The 22,584-nt window shown below is 40.4% G+C and overlaps 1 long non-coding RNA gene across 3 annotated transcripts in view; it reads left to right on the top strand.

Moving 5' to 3' along the window:
- LOC133643008 (uncharacterized) overlaps window positions 1-22,584 on the top strand; it is a 66,408-nt gene that overhangs the window by 1,054 nt on the left and 42,770 nt on the right. For all 3 annotated transcript variants that reach the window (XR_009824634.1, XR_009824632.1, XR_009824633.1), the window contains exons 2-3: window positions 4,431-4,487; window positions 14,828-14,911. This is a non-coding gene — a long non-coding RNA (uncharacterized LOC133643008). The remainder of the gene's footprint in view (window positions 1-4,430; window positions 4,488-14,827; window positions 14,912-22,584) is intronic.

A 22,584-nucleotide genomic window follows, 5' to 3' on the forward strand; every position in this document is an offset into this window, starting at 1 on the left:
TCCAACTCTTTAATTACCGATACCGATATCAACCGATACCGATATATACAGTCGTGGAATTAACACATTATTATGCCTAATTTGGACAACCGGGTATGGTAAAGATAAGGTCCTTTTTTTTTTAAATTAATAATTTAAAATAAGATAAATAAATTAAAAACATTTTCTTGAATAAAAAAGAAAGTAAAACAATATAAAAACAGTTACATAGAAACTAGTAATTAATGAAAATGTGTCAAATTAACTGTTAAAGGTTAGTACTATTAGTGGACCAGCAGCACGCACAATCATGTGTGCTTACGGACTGTATCCCTTGCAGACTGTATTAATATATATTGATATATAATGTAGGAACCAGAATATTAATAACAGAAAGAAACAACCCTTTTGTGTGAAAGAGTGTAAATGGGGGAAGGAGGTTTTTTGGGTTGGTGCACTCATTGTAAGTGTATCTTGTGTTTTTTATGTTGATTTAATAAAATAAAAAATGATTAAAAAAAAAAAAAAAACGATACCGATAATAAAAAAAAACGATACCGATAATTTCCGATATTACATTTTAAAGCATTTATCGGCCGATAATATAGTTGTGATGCCAAAAAATACAAAAAATATCGACGTAATCATAGTAGTATCGACTAGATACGCTATTGTACTTGATATCATTAAAGTGGATGTCAGGTGTACATCCACCAATGGCGTTTGTTTACATTGTGACGCCGGTGAGCTACGGTGTGTAGTGAAGCATGTTTAGCTATTCCTCGTCCTGCAGGGATGATACTTGTAAGAAACTTACTTTATTTGTCGTCATGGATGCGAGGATTAGTGATCTAAAAGTAGCTAAAACACTGACGAAGGCGGATGGACGTTAGCCGCTAGCTATCTAGCCGTGTCTTAAAGCACCTCTTCAGTGTTAAGTTATAACATTTATCGTCAGTTTTTAAACCAAAATGCGTCCGTTCTCTCTTTTCTGTCTACACACTGTGTCTGCTTGTAAGTACTCCTTGTGTGTGCGCTACCGAACATGATCCTCTGATCGTAAAACCAGCAATGACACAACGTGAAGACGACGGGGGTGCGGGACCGGTACTTTTCAGAGGCGGTATCGTACCGAATATGATTCATTAGTATCGCGGTACTATACTAATACCGGTATTATATCGGTACCCTAGTACCTATAGTACCTGGTCACACTGTGGTCAGGCCTATTTGTTTTTTCTAAATTACCAAACTATCATTAAAAAAACTTGGCAGTGGGTAAGTGTGTGCAGGGACGTCTCTGGCTAAATTGGGGTCCTTAGCAGAACTTTTTCTACATATTTATTCTGTTTTGCAAAAACAATTTTTAGCACATCAAACACCAGCAACAACACAAATATCCAAAACAGATAAGGATAAAACAATAATAAGCACAATTTCATTTTAAGCCCCCATTACAAAATGGTTTTGTTCATGGGAAACAATGTATTACTTCTAAATCAAATCTTTTTTTAGGTAATTTAATTGGACTAATTTAATTAATTCAAATTAATGTATTTTTAATTTAATTTATTTAAATTATTTAATTTAATTTGATGCATGCTTTGCATTAAAACTAATTTATGGGAAATAAAGTGTTCAATATTTTTTTTATAAGTGCAAAATAACCAATTTACCACAGTTAAAATTATTTTGGGGAAATGTTCCACTGTACCTTTATCATAATAAAGGGGCTAGGGCTCTGGGTGTGTGCTTTTACTGCCATCTACTTTTAAGTCTTTGGGGTATACAACGAGTAAAACATCAATACAGGATTTGTATATTCCAATTTGTGTTGAAACCCTGTTCTCTTTTAGGTTAAGGTTACAGGAAACAGTTAAAATATCGATCCAAAATTCATGAACCCCCAAGTTGATTCAATGATATTAAAAATACATAGAGCTTCAGCCTTGCAAATGTTGCCGCAATGCCTGCGAATTCAGGCATTTTAGGCCACAACAATCACAAAAAAAGCCTTTTTTGTAGGGGTCTATACATTTTCCTTAAATGGCGATCTGATATGAATCTTGAGTAGTGTAGGTGAGCAACACTGTTCAATGTTAAATTAGCATCATTGCAACTCTTTTTCATCACTTTCACTTTTGTCCACTTCAAATTATGTCATATGGGATTAATTGTGTTTAACAACTCAGACGTCAACAGACGCCACATCACGTAATTGCATATTCTTCCACTTTAAATGCTTTGTTTACCCAACTCAAATTAGCCATTGTGCAAAGCAGTAGAAAAGCTCACACAACTGTTTGTAGAACACAACATAAGAAGACATAAATCATCTACATTTGCAAGTGCTGCATTTGCAATAAACTTTTCCGTACTGTGAGACTAAAAAAGTACATAAAAATAAAGTTGGTTTTCCAAATCAGTGTGCAAAGAAACAAAGGCAGCACTTTTGTATGCATGCAATTAATGGGATGTTTTTAGACCTGAATCCCTTTCACAAAGTTGTAAACACATATTTGTTATTCAAATTAATGTTGCTAAGTCAGAGGTGGGTAGAGTGAGCCAGTAAACATACTCGAGTATGAGTAATATGACACAAGTAAAAGTATTCATCCAACAAATTAGTTGAGTAAAAGTACCGTATTTTCCAAACTATACCCATTAAATTATATATATATTAGCTGCACCGTATATATAAGCCACAGATATATGCGTTGTGAAATGAGTTATTTACACAGAAATATTCTGTCAATGTTTATTTACATGCCTTAACTCAGGCCTGGGCAAATATTTTAACTCGGGGGCCACTTATAGGGAAAAAAATGTGTCTGGGGGCCGGTATATCTATTTTTAAGAACACTAATACAAAACCTCACAATAATGTCTGATTGAATGCTAAAAACGTTATGACAGACCGCCTTAAAAACCGTAATGGAATTTTACATTTTTCTATAAAGGATACAATACTGAATATTGACAAAATATGAACGTCACACCCCCTTTCGATCGACATATTTTACAATCAAGTGAAACGCAACAAAAATGCAACAAACAGTGAAATATGAACGCGGATGGTACAAAATAAACCCTCCTACAATCTGATACATCTGATATTTACTGAATTTCCCCCAGGGATCAATAAAGTACTTTCTATTTTATTCTATATATCACTAGGCTTTAGAACTTTGTTGTGAATATCTCCTTCCGTGTCTGTGGAAACGCTTCCCGCCCAAACTGCTTGGTGCCTCGTCTGAGCTGCTGTGACGTAGGAAGCGCAGGTTCCAACCATTGAAATACTTTGTATAGTTGAAGAATTACGGTTATTAGAAAACATCACTGCACATCATAATGGGGGCTACAATTTCCATCTTAAAGATCTAAAAAAATTATTTGGGAATGTCCGGCGGGCCAGATTGAAAAGCTCAACGGGCCGCATGTGGCCCCCGGGCCTTAATTTGCCCAGGTCTGCCTTAACTGTTTCAAAATGGTGTCTGTGACACGGCAGTAAAACGGCTGATCAAACAAAACAGAAGTCATAATGGATCCCTTAGCTGCGGAAGTTAGCTCTCCAATCAGGTAAACAGACTCATTAACGTATTGGTGATTTTACTGAGGAATTTTTAAAAACTGAAACAATACAACAATAATTCCATTTTAGTTAATAATACTAACAAAGACACTTGCAAACGTGTTAACATATCAGCTAATGCTAACGACGCTAGCGTCATTACATAACGATAGCACTTACAAATATGCATGGAAACCTTCCTCCAGACATCCCACATGGGACGGTTTAGTAAGTACAGTATAAACAGTTTTAGTTGTATTGTAAAACTTACAAGCGTTGCTTGGAGTGATGAATGACGTATCCATACGAGTATGGACGGCTCAAAGACTGAACGGCACTTTACTTCCAGTTGGAAGCACTCAATGAAAGGATACTGCAGCACGTGTAGGGAGTGAACTTGTCCAAAAGATGGCGCCAAAGCACAAACAATAACACACCTTCTCAGTGCCTTTGCTTGTTTTTTTCTATTAAAAAATTTAATTATGGCCTTGCAGTCAGCGAAGAAAAATCTATAAATTAGCTCCACCGTCTTGTAAGCCGTAGGGTTCAAAGTGTAGGAAAAAAGTAGCGGTTTATAGTCTAGAATTTAAGGTAAATATTTTGTAAAAAACGTATTTAAATAGCTAGTTAGTAAATGTAACACGTTACTACCCATGTATGGTTTTAACATGATGTGAATACCGCATCTCAACATTTTCTTGTCAAGAGATATTACTATAGAAACAAAATATGGATATACTTTAAAGTAGTCAGTGTACAGCCTGTATAGCAGTATAAATGTACTGAAAATGGGGAACTGCAGTTCATTGATGTAAAGATAAATTGCTGTGACATCCTGAGGCCGAGCATGTATACAAAATGTATTTTCTGTTGCTTTTAGTGAACTGCACTGTGATCATCCGTCGTTGGTCGAAACAGAGGAGCTAAGGATGTAATGGTTTGTGTGTGGTTGCAAGTCTGTGTATTTGAAGAAGTTTTGGCTGCAACTGAATCGCTAAAAAAAACACATTATACATGATACAAGGTTGACACATCAAGGCACTCATGAATTTCTAAATCACAAGATTGTACCAGATTACCAATAACAAAACAAGGTTATATACGGAACAAGCAAAAATGTGGACAATTTTTTTAGCAACATGACCTCCCTGGCATTAGAGATGCATATTAATTCCCGGTACCTGGGAATCAATACCGGTACTCAATTTTCGGTACTTTTGTGTGTTAATAAATATAATTATTAAAAATGAGCTAATTATGATAACTTTTGCTATATCTTCTTGTATTATACAGTCACATTCAAAGTCAATTGCTGTATTGGCATCAAACATTTTAACATTAAGAGCAGGGGTCTCCAACTCAATTTACCTGGGGGCCGCATCAGGTATTCCACAAGAAATGCTTTGTTAAAAAAATTCCAATCTGCTCAAATGTCTTTATTTTTTTTAAAAACAAACTAAGATGAAAAAAATAAACAAATTATGGACTAATATTGATATATGATTTTTATTATTACGATTATTAATATTACCGTATTTTCCGGACCATAGGGCGCAGCGGATTATAAGACGCACTGCCGATAAATGGTCTATTTTTTATCTGTTTTCATATATTAGTCGCACCAGATTAAAGGGCTCATTAAAGGAGTCATATTATTATTTTTTTTTTTCTAAATTGAAAACAATTCCTTGCGGTCTACATAACATGTAATGGTGGTTATTTGGTCAAAATGTTGCATGAATTATGTTTTACAGATCATCTTAAAGCCGCTTTCTGACAGTCTCTTCAGTATGCGCCGTTTTGTGGGCGGTCTTATTTACGTGGCTCACCTTCGGTAGCATCTTCTCCCCGTCATCTTTGTTGTAGCGGTGTAGCGTGCAAGGACGGGAGTGGAAGAAGTGTCAAAAGATGGAGCTAACTGTTTTAATGACATTCATACTTTACTTAAATCAATAACGGAGCAGCATCTCCTCACCCGGAAACAACCACACCGTCCGACGGGAACTCTAATAACTAAAGTTCCTACGCCGGTAACTCACTATGCCGGTAACTCACTACGCCGGTATGTTTTAACGCTTTCATGGCGAGTTTACTGACAGCCATAAGTAAGAACTTCACACTACTTTATATTATAAATGGCAACAGCGGAGGATGAATGTCACATAACAAGAATATAGAGAAAAAGAAGAAGCTTATCGAGTACGGCGTTGGCGCGGACGTGCACAATTTTTCAGGATTTACGCGCGTCAGCAGGTACCAGAAGGTAAGAAAAGTTCCTTTTGCATAATATTGCGAAACAAAACGCCAGACAATGTCTTACCTTATACCATACTTGCCAACCCTCCCGATTTTTCCAGGAGACTCCCGAATTTCAGTGCCCCTCCCAAAAATCTCCCGGGGCAACCGTTCTCCCGAATTTCTCCCGATTTGCACCCGGACAACGATATTAAGGGCGTGCCGTGATGGGACTGCCTTTAGCGTCCGCTTTTTCACCATACAAACAGCGTGCCGGCCCAGTCACATGTTGTATGCGGCTTCTGCATACACACAAAAGTGATTGCAAGACATACTTGATCAACAGCCATACAGGTCACACTGAGGGTAGCCGTATAAACAACTTTAACACTGTTACAAATATGCGCCACACTGAATGACAAACACATTTCGGGAGAACATCCGCACCGTAACACAACATAAACACAACAGAACAAATACCCAGAATCCCTTGCATCCCTAACTCTTCCGGGCTACAATATACACCCCCCTACCACCCCCCCCCCCCCCCCCCCCCCCCCAATCTCCCGAATTCGAAGGTCTCAAGGTTGGTAAGTATGCCTTATACACACTAGGGTTGGGTATCGTTTGAATTCGAACGATTCCGATTCCGATTCTTTGTTTCGATTCCGATTCCTGACAATTCTCGATCCCGATTCTTTTAAGAGGCAGGGTCAAAAAAAAGTTTAGCATATTTTAAATGAGCTAGCTAACCTACAGTCTTTCTGAATGAAATAGTCTGACATTCTCCATCAATTTTAATTCTATTAACTTTTTATGAACTTTACTATAAATTCCTCACAGGGCTGTTTTCAACTAGGATATAAATATCAAATCTATGAACTTGAATATAAATATTATAAATTATGAATACATTTTCCCAGGGGTACACTTTCCTCAAGAGAGCTTTATTTTTGAAAACCTCATGAAAACACATTTACACATAAGTGTATGATGCTGCAGGCAACCTCATGAAAACACATTTACACATAAGTGTATGATGCTGCAGGAAACCTCATAAAAAGACATTTACACACACAAGTGTATGATGCTGCAGGTACTTAAAAATGTTACCGTGCTCCCACTGATGGGCTAACCTGGTGCAGAAAAGCAAATAAACAATAAGAAACAACTTGCAAAACCCAGTCCAGATTAGCAGCAGGTACAGTATAAAATCAGAGACAGTTCTTGTTTAGGAAAATGACCATATCTGCCTTCTCAGGCAGGATGCGTGAGCGTTCTGGACAGATAGTGTCTCCTGCTTTGGAAAATACACGTTCGCTGGGTGTGGAAGAGTGGGTATGTGGGCTTGTATTAAGCCTCAGGGAGTTGAACGCCCCTGCCTTACATAGTTCCGGGTCACCCTTGGGCAAGGTGTAGCACCCGAATGCCCCCCCCATCAGGGTTACGATACCCCCCATGAACTACACTAAAAGAGGATGCGTTACCCGGCCCGGAGGAAGCCCGGGGCCCTCCTCCGGAGCTAGGCCCGGAGGTAGGGCTCGTCAGCGAGCGCCTGGTGGCCGGGCTTGCCACGGAGCCCGGCCGGGCACAGCCCGAAGAAGCTACGTGGACACACCATCTTCTCTGCCACGTGGGCCCACCACCCGCGGTCGGAACCAGTGGGGTCGGGTGCGCTGCCAAGTGGATGGCGGTGAAAGTGGAGGCTCCGGACGGACCAATTCGGGGCAGCAGAGGCTGACTTTCGGGACGTGGAACGTCTCTACGCTGGTGGGGAAGGAGCCTGAGCTGGTGCGAGAGGTGGAGCGCTACCAGTTGGATCTGGTGGGGCTTACCTCTACGCATAGCAAGGGCTCTGAAACCACACTCCTGGACAAGGGATGGACCTTGTTCACTTCTGGAGTTGCTCAGAGTGTGAGGGCACAGGCGGGTGTGGGGATACTCACGAGTCCCCGGCTGAGTGCCTGTACGTTGGAGTTCACCCCAGTGGACAAGAGGGTCGCCTCCCTTCGCCTTAGGGTTGGAGGGGGGAAAACTCTGACTGTTGTTTGTGCATACGCACCAAACAGGAGTTCAGAGTATTCAGCCTTCTTGGATACCTTGCATGGGGTCCTGTATGGGGCGCCGGCAGGGGATTCCATAGTCTTGCTGGGGGACTTCAACGCGCACGTGGGCAATGACAGTGATACTTGGACTGGCGTGATTGGGAGGAACGGTCTCCCTGATCTGAACCTGAGTGGTGGATTGTTATTGGACTTCTGTGCTAGTCACGGACTTGCGATAACAAACACCATGTTCAAGCATAAGGATGCTCATAGGTGTACCTGGTACCAGAGCACCCTAGGCCAAAGATCAATGATCGATTTTGTAATCGTATCAGCTGATCTGAGGCCGTATGTTTTGGACACTCGGGTGAAGAGAGGGGCTGAACTGTCAACTGATCACCATCTGGTGGTGAGTTGGGTTAGATGGCGGGGGAAACCTCTGGACAGACCTGGCAAACCCAAGCGTGTAGTGCGGGTGAACTGGGAACGTTTGGAGGAGTCCTCTGTCCGGAAGGACTTCAACTCCCACCTCCGGCGGGACTTCTCTGCCATCCCTGTGGAGGTTGGGGACATTGAACAGGAATGGGCAATGTTCAAAGCCTCTATTGCTAAAGCTGCAGATGCGAGCTGTGGCCAGAAGGTCTTAGGTGCCTCAAGGGGCGGTAACCCTCGAACACCCTGGTGGACAGTGGTGGTCAGGGAAGCCGTCCGACTGAAGAAGGAGTCCTACCGGGGTATGTTATCCCAGGGGACTCCGGAGGCAGTTGCAAGGTACCGACGGGCCCGAAGGGCAGCGGCCGTGGCTGTGGACGAGGCTAAGCAGAGGGTGTGGGAGCAGTTCGGGGAATCCATGGAGAAGGACTATCGGGCGGAACCAAAGCTGTTCTGGAAGACCATACGGCACCTCGGGAGGGGGAAGCAGGGAACCATCCAAGCTGTGTACGGCAAGGATGGGACTTTGCTGACTTCAAGTGAGGAAGTCGTGGGGCGTTGGAAAGAGCACTTTGAGGAACTCCTGAACCCAAATACATCAGACACACCCTCCCTGATAGGAGCAGGGCCTGAGGATGATGGGGGATCGACGTCGATCTCTCGGAGTGAAGTCACTGAGGTAGTTAGACAACTCCACAGTGGCAAAGCTCCGGGGGTTGACGAGATCCGTCCAGAAATGCTGAAGGCTCTGGGTGTTGATGGGCTGTCTTGGTTGATACGCCTTTTCAACATTGCGTGGAAATCTGGGACAGTGCCGACTGGGGTGGTGGTTCCCCTTTTCAAAAAGGGGGACCAGAGGGTGTGGGCTAATTACAGGGGTATCACACTACTCAGCCTCCCTGGGAAAGTTTACGCCAAGGTACTGGAAAGGAGGGTCCGGCCGATAGTCGAACCTCAGATTCAAGAGGAGCAATGTGGATTCCGTCCTGGTCGTGGAACAACTGACCAACTCTTTACGCTTGCGGGAATCCTGGAGAGGGCCTGGGAGTATGCCTATCCAGTCTACATGTGTTTTGTGGATTTGGAGAAGGCTTATGACCGCGTCCCTCGGGAGGTCTTGTGGGAGGTGCTGAGGGAGTACGGAGTGAGGGGAACCCTGCTGAGGGCCATCCAATCTCTGTACAACCAAAGCGAGAGTTGTGTCCGGGTGCTTGGATGTAAGTCGGATCCGTTTCCAGTGGGGGTTGGTCTCCGCCAGGGCTGCGCTCTGTCACCTATCCTGTTTGTGATTTTCATGGACAGGATTTCTAGGCGGAGTCGTGGCCATGGCGGAGAGGGTATACGTCTCGGGGGGCTAAAGGTTGCGTCACTGCTGTTTGCAGATGATGTGGTCCTGATGGCACCTTCGGTTCGTGACCTTCAGCTCTCACTGGATCGGTTCACAGCCGAGTGTTCAGCGGCTGGAATGAGGATCAGCATCTCCAAATCTGAGGCCATGGTTCTCAGCAGGAAACCGATGGTTTGTACAGTCCGGGTAGGGGACAGGACTCTGTCCCAGGTGGAGGAGTTTAAGTATCTCGGGGTCTTGTTCACGAGTGAGGGAAAGATGGAGAAGGAAATCAGCCGGAGAATCGGAGCAGCTGGGGCAGTATTGCAGTCTCTCTGCCGCACTGTTGTGACGAAACGGGAGCTGAGCCAGAAGGCAAAGCTCTCGGTCTACCGAGCTATCTACATTCCTACTCTCACCTATGGTCATGAAGTGTGGGTAATGACCAAAAGAATAAGATCGCGGATACAAGCGGCCGAAATGAGTTTCCTCAGAAGGGTGGCTGGCATCTCCCTTAGAGATAGGGTGAGAAGTGCAGTCACCCGAGAGAGACTCAGAGTAGAGCCGCTGCTCCTTCGCTTGGAAAGGAGCCAGCTTAGGTGGTTCGGGCATCTCGTGCGGATGCCTCACGAGCGTCTCCCTAGGGAGGTCCTCGTTGCACGTCCCACGGGGAGGAGGCCCCGCGGCAGGCCAAGGACCAGATGGGGGGATTACATCCCCTCTCTGGCCTGGGAACGCTTCGGGATTCCCCAGGAGGAAGTCGCAAATGTTGCTCTGGAGAGGGAAGTCTGGGGGTCTTTGCTGGAGCTGCTGTCCCCGCGACCCGATTCCGGATAAGCGGTTGAAGATGGATGGATGGATGGGTGTGGAAGAAGCTTGAAAGCATAAATAGGAGAAAGCCAGATCTGACAGCAAAGGATAAGTCTTTTGTTGGTTCCACCAGACCACCACCATGCAGCAGGGTCGTCAGACATAAGTATCGGTGGAACGTCCTGGTACATCTGCAGCTCTCTCTCCACTCGTTTCTTGATGGACATGGAGCTCTGTTATTTCGCGGTTATTTCATTTTTTTTTGTAAAGTAAAGCCACACTTTCGACCGCCGACGCCCACTATCCATGCTTGAGCTTGACTGACTCTCTCGGCTATGCTAATACTTCCGGCGGTGGGCGCTTCTTCGTTGATGTTCAGCGGCTTCTTCTTCCGGTTCGGCGGACATATTTTTTTCCGGTCGGCGAACTGGGTATCGAAAATAGGAATCGAAATTTAAACTTTTGAACGATTCCGGGAGAATCGGAAAGTTAGTCCCGGTTCCAATCGATACTCAATACTTGATACCCAAACCTAATACACACACCATAATAATACTTGTATGTTTAATGCGCCGACAATCCACCAAGCGGTGCGGCTTCATAGCTTACCAAGGTCGTACTAAAACATTCTGATAGATTTTTGAACGCTGTGTAAATGTTCTATATTTTCAATGGAACATACAACATTTTGGTGTTGTTTACTTGAGACCCATCATTGTGCAGGCTACACTTATCGCTTATGTGTGACTGCCATCTACTGGTCACACTTATCATTACACCATGTAACAAATAAAATAGCTTTGAGGTGGGTAAGCACAACCAAACTTATTCCTTACATTAGGCGCACTGGGTTATAAGGCGCACTGTCGAGTTTTGAGAAGAAGAAAAAAAGATTTTAAGTGCGCCTTATAGTCTGAAAAATACGGTAATATAATATTATGATATAATATATATATTGCCAATGGACAGGTGTCGCCATGATCTGTTCTCAACAGATCATCCCTTCTTTTGAGTTTGTTCCTGGTTTTCCATGTTTAATATTGAGTTTCTGTCCTGCACACTTATTTCGTAGTTCACTTCTGTTTTGCGTGCCCTGCAGCCGGACTATTCAAATCCAGTTGGTGCTGCGGTTTTGGTTTGGAGATGGTTGTACGAATGTATACTGTCGAACGCTGTCTGCTGGTTTGAGGCTTCCAAGTAAGTTAGTTCCCGTGTAGTCTTAAGTTTTTTGTGTGCATTCCCAAATGTGTTTGTTATGCGTGCACCTCGCTACACAAGTGATTTTGTCTTTGTTTATATTAAATACCTTGTACCTGTCTCCTGCTACCTTCTGTATCTGGGATCACAGTCATCGCTATCATGCCACCCAAGCGGGACAATCGCAATGTGACTGCAGACTACATTAGTTACTTACTTTTCTTTTATCCCGCAGCATATGCATCACTTTGATTTAGTTTGTCAGAGAGAGACAAATATACAGTATGTATAAGGTCCCGCTGGGCAGCAACTTAAAAAACTTTTTGGGGAAGTCTTGTGAATGTACCGCGCTGGGACGAATGTCCGCTTGTGCCAAATACAAACGAGGCAACCGGCCAGGCACGGAAGAAAACTCCATGGCAACGCTGCGGTCACTTTCACTCGTTGAGATATGTTTCCCTGCTTGCAACAAGCCTGGTCCATGTCCCGCCCCTGAGAGCCATATACCCCACCGTGATTGGCACACTGTAAAGTGCCATTCGTATAAAACTTGCGGGCCACACTAACAATAAACTTTCATATTAAGTTGGGGGCCACAAAGTATCGTCTCGCTGCGAGTTTGAGATCCATGACCTTGAGGCAGTTTGGTTGAGTCCGCTCTCAGTGTTGCTGGAGTGATGGCCAAGTGTTAGTGTTAGGGATGTAGCACTATGAACATTTTATATCACGGTTATTGTGACCAAAATGTGCACCGTTATTATCAACGGAAATTGCAATAATGTTAAATGTGCTGACAAAGTACATACGCACACTGAAATCTTTAGATTTTTTTAAATAACTAAAATAGATTGACACACTGTCAGAAACCCCACTATTGTGCATGTTTTATGTTTCTTATGCTCCACTAATACTGTTTTAGTCTTAGTATTGTATCTGTTTTATTGGCTAAACTGTTATTGTTTTAAATATTTAGATTTATTTAAATGAAAAGTGTGTTGCAAATAAAATCTATAATTATTTATTATTTCACTTTGGTTGTCCTACGTTTTTAAGCGGTCCTTGAACGCACCGTAAAATCACCTTGTCGAGTGTTTCTTGGATCGCTCCTTCTGTGCAATGACTGCACCGCTTGTAGGTTCAATGTAGGGGTGTAATGGTACACAAAAATGTCGGTTCGGTACGTACCTCGGTTTAGAGGTCACGGTTCGGTTAATTTTCGGTACAGTAAGAAAACAACAAAATATAAATTTTTTTGGTTATTTATTTACCAAATTTGTAAACAATGGCTTTATCCTTTTAACATTGGGAACACTATAATAATTCTGCCCACGTCAATCAACATTAAACTGCCTCAAGTTGTTGCTCAGATTAAATAAAATGACAAAACTTTTCTTCTACATATAAAAAGTGCAACATTAAACAGTTTCAAGTCAACTCATCATGCTTAATTTATTACAGCATTTGGGAAGCCTGTAGTTGATTTATGTAAATGTTATATTTTTATCAACATGTGATAGCAGGGACCCTGCCATTCAAAACTAGGCTGCTGCATTACTAATGATTAATGTAACTATAGCTGAAAAAATGGTACAATAGCAATAGGAGAGACTATTCATCCCTGAACACCATGGAGTTCATGTAGGCTTAATGATGCAGTTACATTATTATATCAACTATCAGAGACAGAAACTCTTCATTTAACCTTTTTTGCTGCTTCAACACAGCTTAATCAACACAGAAAAAGGTAAAGTGAAATAACACACACACACACACACACCGCAAAATGAGCTAACGTTACGCTAAAAGTGAATTAGCCTTCACCTCAAGCCAGGATGCGAGCGAGCTGAGCTGCCTTTTATATTTCTACAATGTCAACGGGCTCATAGTGATGTTACTAGTAGTTGACTGGGAGGTGTTTATTATAATTTGGGGAGAGTCCGCTGCCTGATGCTTACCTGCTAAACGCTAAGCACTGACTACCTGCGCACTGAATACACACTGCTGATTGGCTGTTACCGCTCTGAATACGCACTGCTGATTGGCTGTTACCGCTCTGTTTGTAACCAATCAGATGGTTGTGTGGGTGGGACAATGCTAGGTGCTGTGTAGAGTACTGACAGAAACAGAGGCAGAAGGAAGCGGAGGCGGCTACTTAATATGTTCGTGTGGAAACTCGTTCGGTACACCTCCGAACCGAACCGAAACCCCCGTACCGAAACGGTTCAATACAAATACATGTACCGTTACACCCATAGTTCAATGTGCACAATTGTTCAAACAGTAATTGTTATATAAGTTTAGATTGAGATGTGTCGTTTATTAAAGTGTAAAGACGTTAATGTCTCTTGTTTTCGTGTTAGCATTTAAGCTAGCGGGCTAGTGCCAGTCAGTCTGTGAGTTTATCAAAGTGCAGTTATCAATCACGGTTTTCCCATCATTTTGATTTTAAAAGGGTAATACTACTAACCGTTAAGAGTTTTACAGCGATTATGATTATGATAGTTTATCGCTACATCCCTAGTTAGAGCCAGCGCGGATAAGTGACTTATAGAAGCCGCTTTGCATTGTGGAGGGATCAGGGATACAGTATGTTATAAGTTCGCCATTGTGTTACATGCATTTGCATTTTGCGTTGGTAGGACTATTTAAAGCTCCAAATTGGTTTGCACATTAAAGATGAAGACTGTAAGGTGTGTTCCTACTGTGGCTGCAAAATGTACAAAGTGTTGTTCATTTTGAGCCTCGTGAACTACTTTTAGTCTTTGAGTGTGTGTGCAGCAGTTAAGGCGCTTGTAAGGTTCGCCTATTAAACACCCTCCTCCGTCTGCAGGTTCAAGTGAGGTTTCTGCTTCCTGGGAGCCTTTGTTTCCCCATCTCAAATTTATCAGTGCAATTAGGCGCTCTGCTGAGCGTGTACTGTCGGCCCACACTGGGCAAACGTCTCTCCCCCACTGCAGTCTCTGCGGCTGTGTGAGAGTGTGTGCGTGTTATTGTGCGTGTGTGTGTGTGGAGTACAGTGGTCCCAAATTCTGGGCCCTCCATACATAAGCCTCCTGAAGGATAGATTAATTAATTAATTATTAAAAAAAAAGTTTTTGTCCTAAAACACATTTTTCCAATAACGGGTCTTGAAAAGGAGGCGTGGTCTTCTATTCAGGGATGTCATTGCTCAACTTACTGTACAAGAAACGGTCCTTTTTTAGCTTGTGAGCATATGTTGTGTATCCACAGGGAGCCCAGGAAGTGAAAGTGAAGCCAACACTTCCAAATCGGTGATGACTCTTTGTCCTGTCGCACATACAAGACAAGTCAAAGGTAAGCACATACAAACAAATAAAGGACGGTGGCCTTTGCACATTTTTAAATAGGAGCCATGTTGTTTGTCATGCCGTTTTAATAATAATAAAAAGTGTAGTTGGAGACAATAATTTAATCTAAAACTTGTATTTTAAATATGTCTTCCTCCAACAAATCACTGTTATCTTGTCATCACTACTGACCTTTGCAAATTGAAGGCAAAGTGTGTGAAAAAAGTATTTTTACTAGTACATGTGCATTACTCATGTCTAACAAAAGGAGGCAACAGTACAATAATTGCCAAAAACTAAAAAAGAAGCATTGACAAGGTTTGGAGGTAAAAAACAATTTGGAAAAGTTGACCAATACAAGATTTACAGTAGGTACAGAACTTATATGGAATAGGGGGGTTGTGCACAAACAACCCCCAGGTGACATATCTGAGCACATATCCCCATTCTCCTTATGCCGCACTTCCTTCTTCAGATTCAGCGTGAATTACTAAATACCTGTATACACAAATACCGTGGAACCTATATATACTACCTTAATTGGTTTTTCAACACAGTTTATAAACCCAAAAGTCTGTATAGTGAAGCAGAGTTCCCCATAAGAAGCAATGTAAACATGAATAATTGGTAGTAGCCTCGACAAAAGTCCCTATTTTAGTAAAAAAACTGCTGCACACTTTGAAGAAAACACCTGACATCCGCTGTAATGATATCAAGTACAGGCACGTATTGAGTCGATACTACCATGATTACATCGATATTTTTTGGCATCACAACATCTTCTTTCGTTTATTTAAAATGTATATTATGTTTATAAACTCAGGAAATATGTCCCTGGACACATGAGGTCTTTGAATATGACCAATGTATGATCCTGTAACTACTTGGTATCGGATCGATACCTAAATGTGTGGTATTATCCAAAACTAATGTAAAGTATCAAACAACAGAAGAATAAGTGATTATTACATTTTAACAGAAGTGTAGATAGAACATGTTAAAACAGAAAGTAAGCAGATATTAACAGTAAATGAACAAGTAGATTAATAATTAATTTCCTACCACTTGTCCTTAACAATGTTGACAAAATAATAGAATGATAAATGACACAATATGTTACTGCATACGTCAGCAGACTAATTAGGAGTCTTTGTTTGTTTACTTACTAATAAAAGACAAGTTGTCTTGTATGTTTGTACATTTGCAGTGTTCTGGTTCCATATGTTGTTTTTTTTTATTTATGTTTGGATATAATAATACACTATTTTCTACTCTGCATTATCTTGTGTTGTGTTAACTGTACTACTATCTTTTGAGTATGAATCCTGTCAGTCTGCAGGTGGCAATGTGGTGACTATTAAATATCCCATTTGTGATTTATACCAAAGCACCATTGCTGGACGTTATGAGGCATTAAAAGTGCTCCCTCACTGGGTCGCTGTTCATCGAGCTGAGCTTCTATCAAAGTGAAAAACTGTCGTTCCCAGAATGTCACATCAATCAAATATACCGAATGTTCCGAAAGGTCGTCAAGTTCACCTTTTTTTTCCATCTAGACTACTATCTTAAAAACTCATTTCAACCAACCTTGTGCAGCTGTTCTTTAGCATTAGGGACACACATGTACAATATATTATTTTTCAGATTTTGTTCTGAGAGTGAACAGACATAGTTTCATCAGAATTATTCTTTATTCATACTGTTCTTATTGTAAATTAACTGAATATACAAAAATAGCATAACTACAATCAGTTTACTCTACAGTGTGGTGTCTCTCTGCTACTTGTTATGAAATATAGCGATGATTTTATGCTAATTTCTTGTGAGAAAACACAATTATATGTTATCAATGTCAGGCATCACCTTCAGACTTAACAAATTCAAGCAATTCTACCACATGTCTTATCCAACAAAATGAAGCGTTTTTCATTTTTAAACTAGGAATAATCTTGCAGAGGCTTAATGCAATTATTATTTTTTGCTTATTTGTCATCTATTTATTGCTGGCATTAAAGTTTATTATTATTATTTGAATACATATTAATAAAAGGGCTGCAGCTATTAATTAGTTTAAGTGAGTGGTACCTCAACTTAAGAGTGTTTTGCAATTACAGCTGTCTCCCGGCTAATTGGTATGCTTTAAGTTGAGAGCAAAAATCAATCAATCCATCAAATTTCTATAGCCCTAAATCACAAGTGTCTCAAAGGGCTGCACAAGCCACAACGAGTTAGCATCCCCGCAAATGCCACAGTGAACACGTAAGATTCTCCCAAAACATCTGGCCTTACTTGCTACCATTAGCTTATATTAGAGAGCAACATCATTAAAGAAAGTGAGTGTGACGGACAGTGCTGAGAAAAAGTTGATGATATTAATTTAGGCAAAGAACGAAATTATCAAAAACATGTCCAACTTGGTGAATCAGTTGCTAGTCATGGTTAGTCTACATCAAACTGAAGCAGAATTATTCTACCAGCCAATAATGGTAAAATATCTAAATGCCGGACATTTATCCATGAAATTATGGAGAAGATGCTGATGGTGTGTTCGACAGAGAAGCAGCTGGAAGGAAATACTGTAGAAGTCCACTCTCCAATGTAGTTGCTGTACATTATTATTACATTACGTCATGAAACAACTATAATTATTAGTAGTACATTCTATTGTATTGTTTTTCATACAATATGTCTTATCCAAAAGTTAGTTTTCTTTTTAAGAGGCATTTTCCATTTTAACCTCTTAAGGCCCAAGCTGTTTGTTTACATGCTTTTTTTCATTTATCTTTGCTATTTGGGCTTATTGGACCCTAATTAGAATAAAAACTAAACATCATCTTTTAATATGATGTATCCATAAGTACACAAATGTGTACTTCATGTGTAGTGACATGCAAATTTTTATTTTTACACTTTTTTTTTCAAATTCCATTGTATGTTATACTCTTCTGACAGGATGGATGGATGGATGGGCATAAGACCCCAATTCAGTAGTGTACACAATTTTGGAAATAAGTGCTAAAAGGTGCTGTCCATGCATGTGGCCACTAAGGCCTTTTAGAGGTTAAAATTTTCTTTTTTTTTTGGGGGGGGGGGGTTAATTTATTTCAATGGGCTACGTTGATTTGAGATACAAGTGGTTTGAGTTAAGAGCTCCTTTACAGAACCAGTTAAGACTAAGTTGAGGTACTACTGCAATCGAGTAATCTATCGATTGGTGTGTTTGAGTAATCGAGAAATCGGATAAAACACACTTTTGAGGGACATTTTTGATTTTTCTTTTGCTTGCTACAGCCTTCATTCTTTTTTTCTAATAAATGCACATTATTAACTTTGGAAATTGTACTTTGAACATGTGTGCATTAATAAAAGTTTAAATCAAAAATATTAAAAAGCCCACACAACACCTTTCTCATGTTTTCGCTCTATTGCAGCGGCCGTGCAGAAACTACATCCGTGTATTTAAAGTTTTCGGGCACTCCATGCAGTCTGTATTCTATCAATTTGTATTAGTTGCACTTATTAAACTATTAATCAAAGCTACAGAATGTAAATCAAAGCTTTCTTCTAATCAAATTAATCGATAAATCAATGTAGCCCTAATTAATAAAGCTTAATCTATTTTTGTTTTAATATGTGTTAAGTTTAATGTTTTGTTTTCCCAATGAAATTCTGCCATACATAACTAATAAACATGTATATACTGTAATTGAATATGTGCGGGTTTTGTAGAGCATGCATTTTTTCACAGATGGTGTCTCTCATGCACATATGGCGAGCAGTCAAATACAAACGGGCAAAGATCCACCTGCTGCGCACTTGTGCACAGGAGATTTATTTTCACACTGATCGAACGGCTTTAATTTGTACAAAAGTAAATCCGTTGGCATCGACAAAATTTTCCCTTCGGAGACACAGTGAGTTTAGAGAAGTAGTGTTAGCTTAAGAAAAGTTCTAGCATATCTTCGGGATGTATACCGTTAGGATTTTATCGAATCCGATACTAATGTCGGTATTAAATATCAAAACCGGTATTCATTGAAACTCTTAACAGTACTGTATGTAATTTGTAGAAATAAATATGTGGAAAAATGCATATTTTATTATTAGCACTAAAAGTTGTGCACCTGAAAGATTATGATGTAATCAGGCACATCAGGCAAGTACTACTTTTTTTTTTATCAACACCTGCTTTTTAAATCGGAAACGAGTCAACTATGCAAGCTGCAATACAGTTATGTCATCATTTTGTAAAGACCACACAGATCCATCACTGTGTTTCTATCAAGTACAATTACACTTAATACATCATCCATCCATTTTTTATCGCTTGTCCCTATAATAACTTTGAAAATATTAGTAATAAAATAAAAAAGTAAAATAATATTAATGTATGCTATTCATGTTCATTCACGGACCTTTAACATGATATCTCATATCAAACATATAATATAAATCAATACAATCAGTTTACATGTTAGGTGGATGTATATTTTGTAAGAATAAGAATTTTTATATGTTTTTATGTTGCACACAGACTAGTGTTGTCCCGATACTAATATTTTGGTACCGGTACCGGAACCAAAATTATGTCGATACTTTGCGGTACTTTTTGGTACTTTTTAAAATAAAGGGGACCACAAAAAATGGCATTATTGGCTTTATTTTAACAAAACATCTTACGGTACATTAAACATATGTTTCTTATTGCAAGTTTGTCTTTAAATAAAATAGTGAACATACAAGACAAGTTGTCTTTTAGTAGTAAGTAAGCAAACAAAGGCTCCTAATTTAGTCTGCTGACATATGCAGTAACATATTGTGTCATTTCTCATTCTATTATTTTGTCAAAATTGTTAAGGACAAGTGGTAGAAAATGTATTATTAATCTACTTGTTCATTTACTGTTATTTGCTTACTTTCTCTTTAAGCATGTTCTATCTACACTTCTGTTAAAATGTAATAATAATTTATTATTCTGTTGTTTTGATGCTTTACATCAGTTTTGGATGATACCACAAATTTGGGTGTCAATCTGATACCAAGTCGTTACAGGATCATACATGGGTCATATTCAAAGTCCTCATGTGTCCAGGGACATATTTTCTGAGTTCATAAACATACTATGAATTAAAAAAAACCGAGAGAAGATGTTGTGATGCCCAAAAATATAGACGTAATGGACTTTAGCTGCTAGCTAGCTAGCCATGTGTTAAAGCACCTCTTCCTGAGGGCGTTTCAGTGTTTTAACTTCACCTTTATCGTCAGTTTTTAAGCCAAAATGCGTCCATTCTCCCTTTTCTGTCTACACACTGTCTGTTTGTAAGTACTCTGTGATTGTGCGCTACCGAACATGCTTCTTTGCTCGTAAACCAGCAATGTCATGACGTGACGACGACGGGGACGCGAGGGGGTGCGGGACCGGTACTTTTCAGAGGCGGTATCGCACCGAATACCATTCATTAGTATCGCGGTACTATACTAATACCGGTATACCGTACAACCCTAAAACAGACCTATTTTGGTGACAGACCAGAAGCCAGTGTTGTCAGCTACCGACGTATTGCTCTTATTCTGACACATGACTTCTTCCTGGAAGTGAAAAACAAGTGGTGGTCAACCAAGCCTAGATAGTTTTGGTGCAGCAAGCAGCACACGATCAAGGATTATCCGTCTGCCACGTTCCCAGATATATCAAACTATCTGGTGCTCCAGACGTCATTCTACACGACAAAACAGATGAAAACTTAGAAAAGCATGGAGGTCTACAACTTCTTTGTGTGTGGCTGGGTCGAGGAGACTTTCTCGGATAAATATGCATTGCCGTTTTCACATTTTTTTTCCTCCTCTTTATTAAAATATAACAATAGATGTCAACGTTGTGTATGTGCTGAAAGCGTCATTTATGATTGCTGCCTTTGGTAAACAACTTAACTCTTTTAGGTTTTGCTCACATTTGCCTTCTATTATTTAGACTCGCAGAGTTGGTGCTTTAGGAATTACTCGTAGCAAAAATGTGTTTTAAGAAATACAAATAATATCAATATAATACTTAAATGGGAAATACTAAACGATAAAAGTATACCAAACAAACATTTAACGAAGTGATGACTGCAAACTTGTTCATTCTTTGACTCTGCTCCCTTGGATTGGAGTTCAAGCCACGTAAAATGTAACAGTCTTCTGCCCTTCTTGATTACCTCTCGAGAAACTCTGAAGGAACGTTTATCCTTTTCGCGATTTGAACAGTTCGTACAGCGGAAAACAACACAAGCACAGAGCATTTGTCTTCGAGAAAGGCTTGACCACCATGCGTACTCAATGAACCGGATGTGACGTCATATGCAACCCAGCATAATGTATCTGTGTCTTGTGTGTATTATATACCTACAAAGACCAAGTGATTATTTAAAATGTTCACTTTTTTGAGTGTATTAATATTGGCCTGTGGATTACTGGATCGCTTAGAGCGGAGGTCAGCAACCCGCGGCTCTCGAGCCGCTTGCGGCTCTTTAGCACCGCCCTAGTGGCTGCCTGGAGATTTTTCAAAAATGGAAAAAGAAGGGGGAAAAATATATTTGTTGTTTTAATAATGTTTCTGTAGGAGGACAACAATGACACAAACCTTCCTAATTGTTAGAAAGCCCACTGTTTATGTTATACATGCTTCACTGATGGCCAGCACCATTTTGTCCAACTAATTTTGGCGGTCCTTGAACTCACCGTAGTTGGTTTACGTGTACAACGCTGCCACAGAAAGATGTTTTATGCCACTCCTTCTTTGTCTCATTTTGTCCACCAAACGTTTTATGCTGTGCGTGAATGCACAAAGGTGAGCTGTTGTTTGTTGCGTGGAGTGGTATTAATCCATGCTAACATGCTATTTAGGCTAGCTGTGTGTACGTATTGCATCATTATGCCTCGTTTGTAGGTATATTTGAGTTCATATAATTTCCTTTACTTATGTCCTTATGTGTATTTAATTTACATTTGCATCTCTCATGACACATTATCTGCGTGTAATAATGGCTGCATTTGTTAGTGTGCCATGTTGTTCCAGACCACAGCAAACGTTACCATGTTGTTCCAGACAACAGCAAACATTACCCAGCTTGCAAAGATTGTAATAAATCCACTAGAAGAAGACAGCCTGTCCTTTCCTTTGATTTGGGCACACACATCTATACCTTTGGCAGTTTTAAGACAGTAATTTCCAGGAGTTATCTCACCCTCTGAGAAACTTACTTAATGTGTTGCCTTCATTATTACACTTACATAAGGCTTTTAACTTTTTGCGGCTCCAGACATATTTGTTTTTTGTAATTTTGCTCCAATATGGCTCTTTCAACATGTTGGGTTGCCGACCCCTGGCTTAGAGGACAGTCGAGTTGATGAGGCACACCGTAGTGGGAGTCGTGAGTTAAGTGGCGTTCACTTCCAACTGGTACTAAGTCTTATTAGCGTGCAGGACTTTGGGAACTTGGAGGAAAAATTGTTGTGTTACAAACTTTTGTGTGGTGTTGCTTCCTTATTTGTGATTATTCCATTATTCCAAGCTGACTATCATCTACCCGTGCGTGGTAGTGGCACTTGGATGAATGTGACAGTGTGTTGTAATGATGACGGTCAGCTGGATAAAAAGAATACAGATCTTATCGGTTTCCTTGGACAGACCCAATTAGG

This window comes from Entelurus aequoreus, linkage group LG25, assembly GCF_033978785.1.
Source record: "Entelurus aequoreus isolate RoL-2023_Sb linkage group LG25, RoL_Eaeq_v1.1, whole genome shotgun sequence".
Taxonomy (NCBI): Eukaryota; Metazoa; Chordata; class Actinopteri; order Syngnathiformes; family Syngnathidae; genus Entelurus; species Entelurus aequoreus.